Raw genomic sequence first — 10,835 nt, 5'->3', positions numbered from 1 at the left:
TTTTCCAGAGAGGCTGCCCCAGCTTGCATTCCCACCAGGGGCAATTGCCAACCTTTGTTGTTTGCTGTCTTAATCATTTTAGCCGTTCTGATTGGTGTAAGGTGGCATCTCATTGTGGTTTTGATTTGTATTTCCCTGATGCCAAATGATGTGGAGCATTTTTTTCATGTGTCTATTGTGACAGCCACTTTCTGTCAGCACCACTCACTGCTTTGGAGACAATAGTTCTTGCCTTTGTTTTTTTTTCTACTTCCCTGGTCACATTCTCTGCTTCTTTGACATCAAGCTCCAAAAGATCGGACTATTCTGGTAAGATTGCATTTCTTGGTCACTCTAATGAACCTTATTTTGTTTAAATTTCTATTTAGCCAGTTACAGTGCTTCTTACCCTTTCATTCTAGAGTATCAAATGTCAGCATCTGTATGCTCCATCAAAACTTGGTTGAAATAACTATGTTCTTCAGACTTTGGCCTCTGTACTTCTCACTCCTCCACTACATTCCTCAAAAGGCTCTTTCTTTCCCCTGGTGTCAGCTGCCACAGCCATACTAATGATTTATAAATCTCCCCAAGCCTTCCCTGATCTAAACTCAAGTCATACATCTCTCAATGTCTTTAAGACACTTTCACTTTGATATATCTCCATTAACCCTAACACAACAGCCTAAATGGAACTCCTATGAAACTGGCACATCTACTGTCACATTCAAAAATAATTTTGACATCTAAAGGAATTTTAAAGGTAAAATAGCAGTCCCTACAAAAAAAAAAAAAACAGCTTCCTTAATAACAAACAGAAAAAAAATGAATCCCTTCTTCAACATTATCTTCTGAATCTTTTGAAATCATATCATGGCAGCTAGCCAGATAACTCACCCTCTCATTCTTGAAACTTCCCTAAACTCTCCCTCAAGCACAGCATATGCTGGATATTGCTTCTCTTGTTACCATTCCCTCCACCCCACCGTCTCAGGGTCTTATCTGTAAATAACTCTCTGTCCTTTCCAGTATGAATCAATCAGATCAGGCTTCTTTATTCTTCCTCTCATGCATTACCCCAATTCTACACAGTAAAGCCTTAGAAATTAACCTGGCAAAGATGGAGTTCTTCTTAGAGCTTAAGGGAGGAAAAAGATAATGTGAAGAATCACATATTAATATTATTTTTTTCTATTATATCATGATATTCCAAACTAAATAAGCCTTTCTATTTCCTTCCTCAAATGACACCCAAGCACTGGTCTCCTTGGTGATTATCATGACATAATCTTTAGGTTTTAAGTGGCTTCTTAAGACTTCATGCATGAACTTAGAAGCAATTTTGAAGAAAATGTGCTATTGTGACGAACAGATGCTTTGATTTTTTTAAAAAAAGAATTATATTATTATAATGAGACAGAGTATCCAAAATAAGCAGTCATAAAGAAAATACTATCATTACTATGACCAGAGCAGAGAATAAGGATGCCTACTTGTATTCAGTTTCTTCAATAAATGTCTGAAATATTTACAATGCAATTAATATTTGCAAAGGTGATTCTTTGGATTGGCAGTGAAGGGAGATTTGGCAAAGGCTTTTGAAGAAAAATGGGCTTTGAAATGGTCTAGGTTACAAAAAAAAAACTACAAGAGTAACCTCCAACATATGCCCAGCATCAGGTATGTGCATTGAACACCATGGATACTGTTTGCTATAGGCTTGTACACACGAGGAGAAGGACAGTGTCTAGCACACATTTATTCATCAGGAAGCATTTAAAAAAATTAATGAGATTTTTAAAAATAATTAATGGGATGGTATAAAATACAGATGGAATTAGAAATTAAGGCCATCCAGTTGATCACTCTGGGAAGCTTAAACATTTTTGGGGAAGCTATAAATTATAAATATTCTTTTTAAAGAAAATGCCTCCACTTTATATGATATGAACATTCTTATAAATGAAAATCTGAAGTGTAGTGGGATATAGTGACGACAAGCACTCTTATCTGCATATACTTTTTAGAATTACTTATATTTTCAGCTTTTTTTAGACAAAATATTAATCACAGGAATGTGGATTCAATATAAGAGAATAAGTGAGGGAAAATGCCTATTTAACATTTCAAGGAAAATCAAAAGTGAATTAGTTAATAAAATGTGAACAAAATAATTACTGCTCTTAGCTAATACTAACTCAACATGGCTCCTTTTGTTTCTCACCTTTATGTTTCTTTCTCCCTTTTCAGTCACGAATCCTGAACACTTTTCCTTTGAAATATCTTTTGTAGAATTGACATTATGTACATTGCTACAGAATTCAGCATCTTCTTTCTTAAATACCAAGAAATCAAGCAGAGACAATGACTGGAAGCTAACAACAACAACAAAACCAAAAATCAAAAACAAAGGAATCCATTTCAATAGTCTAGAAGTAGAGCTAATCTTCAGACACCAGTATGGGATAAGGGATGCCAAAAGCAGAGAGGATGGAATAGGACACATATGGGAGTGGGCAGCAAAGAAAAAGAAATGTGGAAGGTAGAGAATAGACTCCGTGCATCAGATCTCAGAACGCATCTTTATAAACATACTTCCAGAGAATGAGGGCCCTCAGAACTCTAAAACAAAAAAAAAAAATTATAATTTTATTTTTAAGAGTGAGTCCAGAACTGGGTTAGGCTTCTCCTTGTATCCACAAATGCTTTATTTCTAGCTCTGTCCCCAAACTCTAGCTAATTTCCTTTTTCTTTTCTATCTGAATTGTACCTATCTTTCCAAAGTTAACTCTTATCCAATCTCCTCTAGGAAGACTTATCTGAATTCTTTACTTATATGTTCTCCTTGTATTTAGTAATCCATTAGTTACGTGTATGTAAGTATCATGACTCTGAAGTGTAAGTTTCTGGGGGAAAAAGTAAATTTTTTCTCTGTTGGTCAAATATTAAACATATTTGTGGTGGGAAATCAAGACATAACTGATAGAGTGACTGGTATATTTATGTACGTTGTATTATTCATGTCATCTACATACAGTGTAGATTAATGAAAGGGCATTTTATTAATTTCTGCACCAAACCAAACAAGATATCTTCCAAACTGACACTTTTGGGGTGTTATCTGTCTTTGAATTGTTGTCTATTAAATTATGAAATAGCAACTCACTTTGCAGGAGACACAATATGCAATATCGTTGTAATTGTTGGCATTGAGTGCTTATTGGGGAAAAGATCTTTCAGGCATCTGAACAGATAAATGTGTATCTTTCCGATACTAGTTTCTGTTGCACAGTCTTGAGTTGGAGGCTATCATTTAGGAAGTTTATTAGGACTGTTCTGGGGATCAATAAACGCCCTGGAAAGGAATAGGAAAAAGCAGGATTGGCCCAGGGAGGAGTGAGTCAATGGTAGGGGAAATGGAGAGTTCTGAGGCCCTTCAGTTGAGTCTTCAGTCGGGTGAAGGGGCCATATTGATACCTTGTATAAATCCAAGTCATTGGATGCAGACTTTTTCCAGAAGCAGGCATGCTCTGAGGTGAGTCTGCCTTATTTAACAAAGGTGGTGCTTCTCCTGCTAACTGGAGAGAGTTGTCCTTCAGTCTTGAAAAGGAATCTGGGCGGCCCATCACACCATTCATTACAGTTAGCATTTATGTTGTTATTGTTAATTCTTGTGATTTCTTTGTTCATGGAGATTTCTTCTCCTTAATTAGATTACTTTGTGGGTTCAAACCATGTCTTGTACCTCTCAGTCTCTCTAAAACCTGTCACAATGCCTATTCATCATGGGTATTTTAAAAAATATTTTATTTATTTCAGAGAGAGAGAGAAAGAGAGAGCACAAGCATGAGCAGGGGGAGGGGCAGAGGGAAAAGCAGACTCCCCTCTCTGAGCAGGGAGCCTGATGTGGCGCTTGGTCCCAGGACTCTGGGATCATGACCCTAGCCAAAGGCATACGCTAAACCGACTGAGCCACCCAGGCACCCTTCATCATAGGTATTTATAACTGTTTGTAACTGATAGTCATATATTAAAAGCAAGCTTTATCTTAAATTCTGGTATTTCTTTAAAACCATTTCATTTGACCTTAAAATGAATATAGGCTTTTGAATCAACTGCCTGACAAAACTTCATTCAGAGAAGTGTTTGGTTCTGAATTCGACAGAAAGAGGAAGGATGGTGTAGGTGTGGAGCTGCTCAGGGTGGATTTGATATGAGGTGATTACAGGCCATGATGGTAGCTGTCAAATTTCGAGGAAGGACTTCAGGAGGGTCCTGACCACGCTGTGTGATCACTCACAGAAGAGCGCTTTCGTGGGTGGCTCTTTCAGATCCAACGAGTTCCAAGTCAAGTGCTTCCAGCAATGCTGACAAAGGTCAAAACTGCAAACCACCTGCTTAGTGTATTAACTGAGCCATTTCTCATTCATTTGGACCCATAGTTTATTCATCCAGCGTAATAGTGTGACAACTGGATTTGTATTTTTTTAAGTAAGTTCTGTGCTCAATGTGGGGCTTGAACTCATGACCCCTGAGATCAAGAGTCACATGCTCTACTGACTGAGCCAGCCAGGTGTCAAAAATTGTATTTTTTGGTGATCAGAACATGAGGCAAAATTAGTAGGAGGAAATAGATCTGAATTTAATTCCCGGTAGATATGCAGCTTCAAGGAGTTTAAGAAGAAGGCATGGTGTGGCTTTGGAGCCACAAAGATCTGGATTACACAGGGCAGGGCATCAGGGTTATCCTTTAATTGTGATGCTGTGTTCCTGTCTGGCCCACCATTGCTACCTGGCTCCTGCCTCTCCATCGACCTGGTGCCTTTCCTGGTAGGATTCATTTTGGCTCCAAGCTCGGATGCCTGATAGGAACAACCAGCTGGGCCTCTCAGACTCTAAAACCTTGATCCACTTCAAAGTATTCGCTGTTCTAACTACAAACTTTTCTTTCCACATCCAAACCCCAAAATGAAATAAGATTGTGGAAACTCTAAAGAGTGCCACCTTCTTTGCTTTCCTTTATGTGGCCGTCACACCACGTGCCGGCCACGGTATGATGTGTTAAGGTGTAGGTCAACCACGTCCACATCCAAACCCCCTCCCAAACGCATCTTAAACTAAGCATCTTCCTAAGACCTGAATCTTAAGGAGAGCCTCCCATTTGAACTTCTTTATTTAATTTCACTTTAAGAGGAAAGAAAAGATCCCAGGGCAGTTAAATTCAGGAATAGTGTAAAATGTAGAAGGGAGAAACTGTGTATTCTCCTTCTGATGTAAAAGCTTCGAGAAGGTATCACAAAAAAAATGAACCACATTCTGACCTTGATTTGCAAATAAAGAACTTGTAAATATTTTGCAGTGGAACACCAAACTAAAGATTGTGAGGGTGGGCAAAGATCCTGCACCAGTCTGAGAGCCAGAGCAGGGCTGCGTCCCAAGTGCATATCTGGTGGCAAGAATCTGAAAGTCCTGGGCAGGGGTGTTGGGTGCCTGAGTCCAGCAGAGCCTCTTCTGTCGTCCCAGGGGGATTCTGGGTTGTTTAAGCTCTTAGGACAGAAACTCTTTCTCACACCCATCACGCTGGCTTCGGAATCCTCCCTGGTCAGCTGAGGAAGCTCCAACCTCAAAGGGAGAATTGCTTTCCTGTCACGGGCAATGCACGGACTTAACAGCAAGAGGGAGGAACAGCAGATCCTTTATTTGTGGTGCCCTCTCAGGCTTTCCAAAGTGTCTCAACACCCTTCCTAACAGTGGGGCATCGACCACATCTGACTGCATTCATCACTAGCTGTAATGTGTGAAACAGATCTTTCACTTTCATTGCCTTTTATTTAAAAAAAAAAAAAAGAAGAAGAATGGGATTTACATATGACAGAAAATCCACCAGCAACGGGAGCATAGAGAAACAAGCAGGTGCTAATAAATTTCCAAGAAACATTAATCTGTTTCTACAAATACATCCTGCTGTTCATTTAAATGAAATGATACTCTATAAATTTGCCACTTCAGTCACTCTCTGAGCTATGAAAATGTAATATATAACACCTTTGATGATCAAAGTGAAAATAAGTTTAGAAATCCAATTTGTTTTTTTTTTTTTTCACCATTTACGCTCTTTATTTAACTTTTGTATTCCAGCTCTCCTTTTAATCAAGCTTCAATGCTGCTTACTCACCTTTCAGGTATATTTTGAAAGTTGTCATAAAGTGTTGCAGTTGCCACAAATAAAGTTCCATTCTAGACCAAACATATCTATAAATGAGGGAAAAAATCCCTGTTTCTGTCACACTTAAATATTTAAAATAACTTATTATCGAGCTATTTGTAATTTATAGTTTGATCATTATGATCTCTTAAATCCAATCTCTTTGAGGGATCCAGAGGCGACTTTTGGAGGAACTGTGAGTAGGTTTCTATCTTTCTTGGAAAGATACCAAAGCTTCCCTTTGCCTGTGGGATAAAGTCTAAACCCATCCGAGTGGCCTAGTGAGCCTGTCACCATACGATTCTTCTCACGTCCAATTTCATTTCTGACCACTTCTCCCCCCTGCACTCACGTTCTAATATTCAGAATTGCTGGCGGCTCACAGTTAATATCATAGGGATAATGGACACAAAAAGAGATGAATTTGATGTGAAGATTGGATTGCTAAGGTCAAGTTGGGGAGCAGACATGGCGGAGCAAAGGCAAGTATTAGAACCATCCCTGTGATAGGAGATGTAGCCCCATGGACCATACAGAGATCAATGCATTTGTTCTGCTGGCACTCAGATTGGCAATCGTGTGTGTGCAGAGGTTATAGGTATTTTAGTTGCCAGCCAAAGAAAGTCCTTCAGAAATAGGATCTCTAGTCAAAATTATCCAGTCTGGAGAAGTCCAACATATCTGAAAATTTCTTAGAATTCTTTTAGTTGTATTGGCTCCTGTGAACAGGCCCATGAGCCAGGATGACGACAGCCCTGAGACAGTGACAAGCTATGATAAAATCCATTCAGACATTCCTCTAGGAACAACTGGGAGGTAAGGGAAAGGAATGGATAGATTTGGGCTCTTTATAGGGGTTCTTATTTCTCATAAAGACATTGAAAATAATCTCTCCTGTTATCTTGGTAGAGGATTTGGGTTCTTCCCAATCTTGGTGAGCCTGACTGGGGTTGTGAATGCCCTTACTGCTGTCACCAACCAGACGGCACTGGAAAGGGCCTCTTCTGTACCAATAGTTCCACTTTGGTGGGATGATCAATGGAGAATCAAGTGACAAATGATTGTTTTCTTGTAAGTGGTAGATACGCCAAGAGGACCAGAACTTGACTCATGAAATTCTTTGAAAACACCAGAATATGGGTATCTAATCATAGAACCTGCAATATTCATCCACAATTTTGAGAACCAGTCTCTAAGGACATGTGACCAAAAACATTCCAGAAGAAAAAGACCAGATGTGGACTACCTGGTTTATACTAGCTGCTGTTTATACTAGCCCATATCTGAAATGGGCACCCTTTTCAGATATGCCCATTTGGTAACACAATCTTCTGCAAATTGTCCATCCTGGCCATAACAGAGTATATCTATTTCCCCTACCATCTAAATTACTTACTTTTGGAGATAAACTTCAGGGATAGAAATCCTATTTCTATAGGATGCAGTGAAAGAGCTGGTCTTAGGGGTTAGTATTCTAGTTTATTCTGAGAAACTGTCCAAACACAATGCTGGATGCCAATGTGTCCCAGACTGGGACATCTAAGCCCCCCTGAAATAGATGTCAGAGCATGATTTAATTTTGCCCAAAGTCTTAAATGAGAAAGAAGGAATTTATAGGTTAGTAATATGTGTTTCACATTGGAAAGATGACTAAATACCATGGAAGGCCAGTGACTTCTTATCATGAATTAACAAATCCCTGCTCTAATGCCTGAAGAATGTTCCAATTCACCCCCCAAAGTAGACTCTACCTCCTGTGATACCCAACCTTTCACTGGTCTTATCATGTGTCTCCACATGAGTAGAACTGCCATATAGGATAGTTTCAGTAACGAACTGCATGACTACGATAGACACCAATCATACTACAGCACAAGTATATGGTGCCTGTTGAGGTATATTAAGCAGCCTGTGAGGCTACAGGCGATGACCTTATAAACGTTCTCTGATTCTTATCTACGGACTTCTGAACCCCTTGGGCCTTCATGAAGGTCATTAACAGAAAGTGGAAACAATGACTTTTCATCAAACTATTGCAGGTGCTCATAGGAGGCAGAATGGCATTCCCTCTAATAGTCACTGTCCTTCTGTTCAAAAGGAGAAACTCTTTGCTTGTTATGAGAAGAGACAAATGGTTCATGTAATGGCAGCAATGCCAAGTCTGCTTAAAGGGTTCTGGGGAGGGATCCCTGGGTGACGCAGAGGTTTAGCGCCTGCCTTTGGCCCAGGGCGCGATCCTGGAGACCCAGGATCGAATCCCACGTCGGGCTCCTGGTGCATGGAGCCTGCTTCTCCCTCTGCTTATGTCTCTGCCTCTCTCTCTCTCTCTCTCTCTCTCTCTCTGTGACTATCAAAAATAAATAAATAAATAAATAAATAAATAAATAAATAAATAAATAAATAAATAAAAAAAGGGTTCTGGGGAAAAAACTGAAATTAGGGTCAGGTTAAATTAGAAATGAAAATATAAAAGCAGGTAATAAGCTCAACTAAAAGGTGTCTCAGGGAACCTTGGGTGAGGATCAGTTTCAAGAGATAATAAGAAGGTAGTGAGGGCTCAACTGGGAAGCAGCAAAAGCTATTATTCCAGAAGGCTGAGATCAGGAAGCAAGCATTGGATGAAGTTTCAGGAGAATGGGACCTCTGATGGGTCAGTGAGTCACTCAGATAAATCACTTCTTTCCCTGGGTCTCTTTTTTGTGTTTTCATTCAAAAGCATTTTCAGGTAGCTGACAGTCCCCAGTTTCCTGCCTTTTCTTTGATTATGCTCCCTGGTTTACAATCCCCTTGACTGTCTACCCTGCTTTGTGTGTACAGACCTGACACCAGGGCATCTGTGCATTCCTGTCCCCAGGCATTTTCATTTCCATGACTCAATTTGCAAATGGGGCCATTGTTCACATGGGACAGAGGAGAAGGGCAATCTTGGGATGTTCAAAGGTCTCAGTGGCTCCTAATCCAGTTCTAATGCTTGGTGTTTGATGCAGTTTCCAAGGAGAGCTGTGACACAGGGCATTAATCTACCTCGTGACAGCATGGGGTTTTAATGCATTTTCTGTATCTGAAGAAAGAGCCTCCTATGGAGGTGGTGAAAGGAGTTATGGCGAAATCAATATCTTCATTTCGCTGGGGCACTGACAATTTGTAGCAATGATACGAGGGATCACTGCACAGGGAGAGCTTGTTGGACAGAATCTAATGCACAATACGTATACTTTTGAAAATCGACACAAAGAGTTGCTTCGTGTGTTAAAAAAAACAAAGGTGAGTGGGCTCCACAGAGACATTATCTTTGTAGAAATATGTAGATAACTTATAATGCCAACGGCATGATCTTGGAGCACTGAGGTTTCATTATAACGGTTTTGAGGAAGGCATGGTATCGTAGAAGATCAATTCTATAAAGCATGTTTAGGAGTCAGTGGAAAATATCCTGACTATATGCTGAGATGCCCAAATAAAAGATCTGATGCCTGATCGTCTACTAATGGTACAGCCCAACCTGGATCACCAGGCACTAAAATGCCAAAAATAAGGCCATTCGGTCTCGTCATTGATATTGATGGACGTGGAAAGTTAGGCCACCTTCAAAGGTGTCATGGAATGAGGGATGAGTCAGTGTACTAACTAGACCAGATTCCTCAAGCCTTTCTCAACCAGATATTAGATTTGATGTTAATATCGGTGCCACTAGAAAATGAAATTTAATGGCCAACTGCTGATGTACTTTGGTTCTTTTTATCTTTTTCTGGGTACCATTATTCAACTTTCTCTGGTTTCTGTGATATTCCAGTGTCGCTGTAATTAGCAGCGATCCTTAAGTATATGTCTCCATGTATCTGATATCTTCCAAATCAACAGATAAGGAGGATGGGTAGATGTACATTTTTAAAGACAATTATTCATTGTTTTGGTATCTTCATAGCCTTCACAAGGTTGAAATATATATGGGGGAAGCATCTTTATACCTTATGTGGGTGCAGAATCTTGCTATCCAGAGGACTCATTTATCTCATCCCATATGCACATCAAAATAAAATAGGAGTGCTTAATTTTTCTATACTCCTCATGACATTTATTGTTTCTGCCTTTTAATTTTTCCTGACAACCAATGTTAAGGGCTAAGAAGGTCCTAATATTGGGGTGTTTTTAAGATTCTTTTTTTCTCCTGAGTCATAATTTTTTTTTTAACCATGTCTTTCAGATAATGGTGGCTATTTCTAAAGTAGAGTAGAGACAGAACACATTCAAGATGCAGATATTCAAGAAAATATAGTCTGCGGCAAAATTCCCCAGACTTGTATTCTGTGGAAAAGTAGCCTCAAAAGAGTTCCATCATCAAATAAGTTTGGAAGATGCTGCATCGTATCTCTCTTCTTGGAGATTTACAGCAAACTTGAGAATATTTAAAGCTTTGGTGAATTCTGCAGAAAAGAAATGGGTTTAACAAAGCCCAGCATTTCTTAAACTTACTTGACAATGAAACTCATGTTTAAAAATTCATGAAATACCCATTAACATCCTGTTTTAATTGTGAGGAAGTTGCAGAATTATCCCTTACCCATGTGCAGGATGGTACACAGACTCTTGAACTTTCACATATACGGTCAATATGGTAATGTCCTTGGCAGATGAAGGTAGAAGCGACAAT

Source organism: Nyctereutes procyonoides, unplaced genomic scaffold (genome assembly GCF_905146905.1).
Source record: "Nyctereutes procyonoides isolate TBG_1078 unplaced genomic scaffold, NYPRO_anot_genome, whole genome shotgun sequence".
Taxonomy (NCBI): Eukaryota; Metazoa; Chordata; class Mammalia; order Carnivora; family Canidae; genus Nyctereutes; species Nyctereutes procyonoides.
This window is presented reverse-complemented; position numbering follows the sequence as displayed.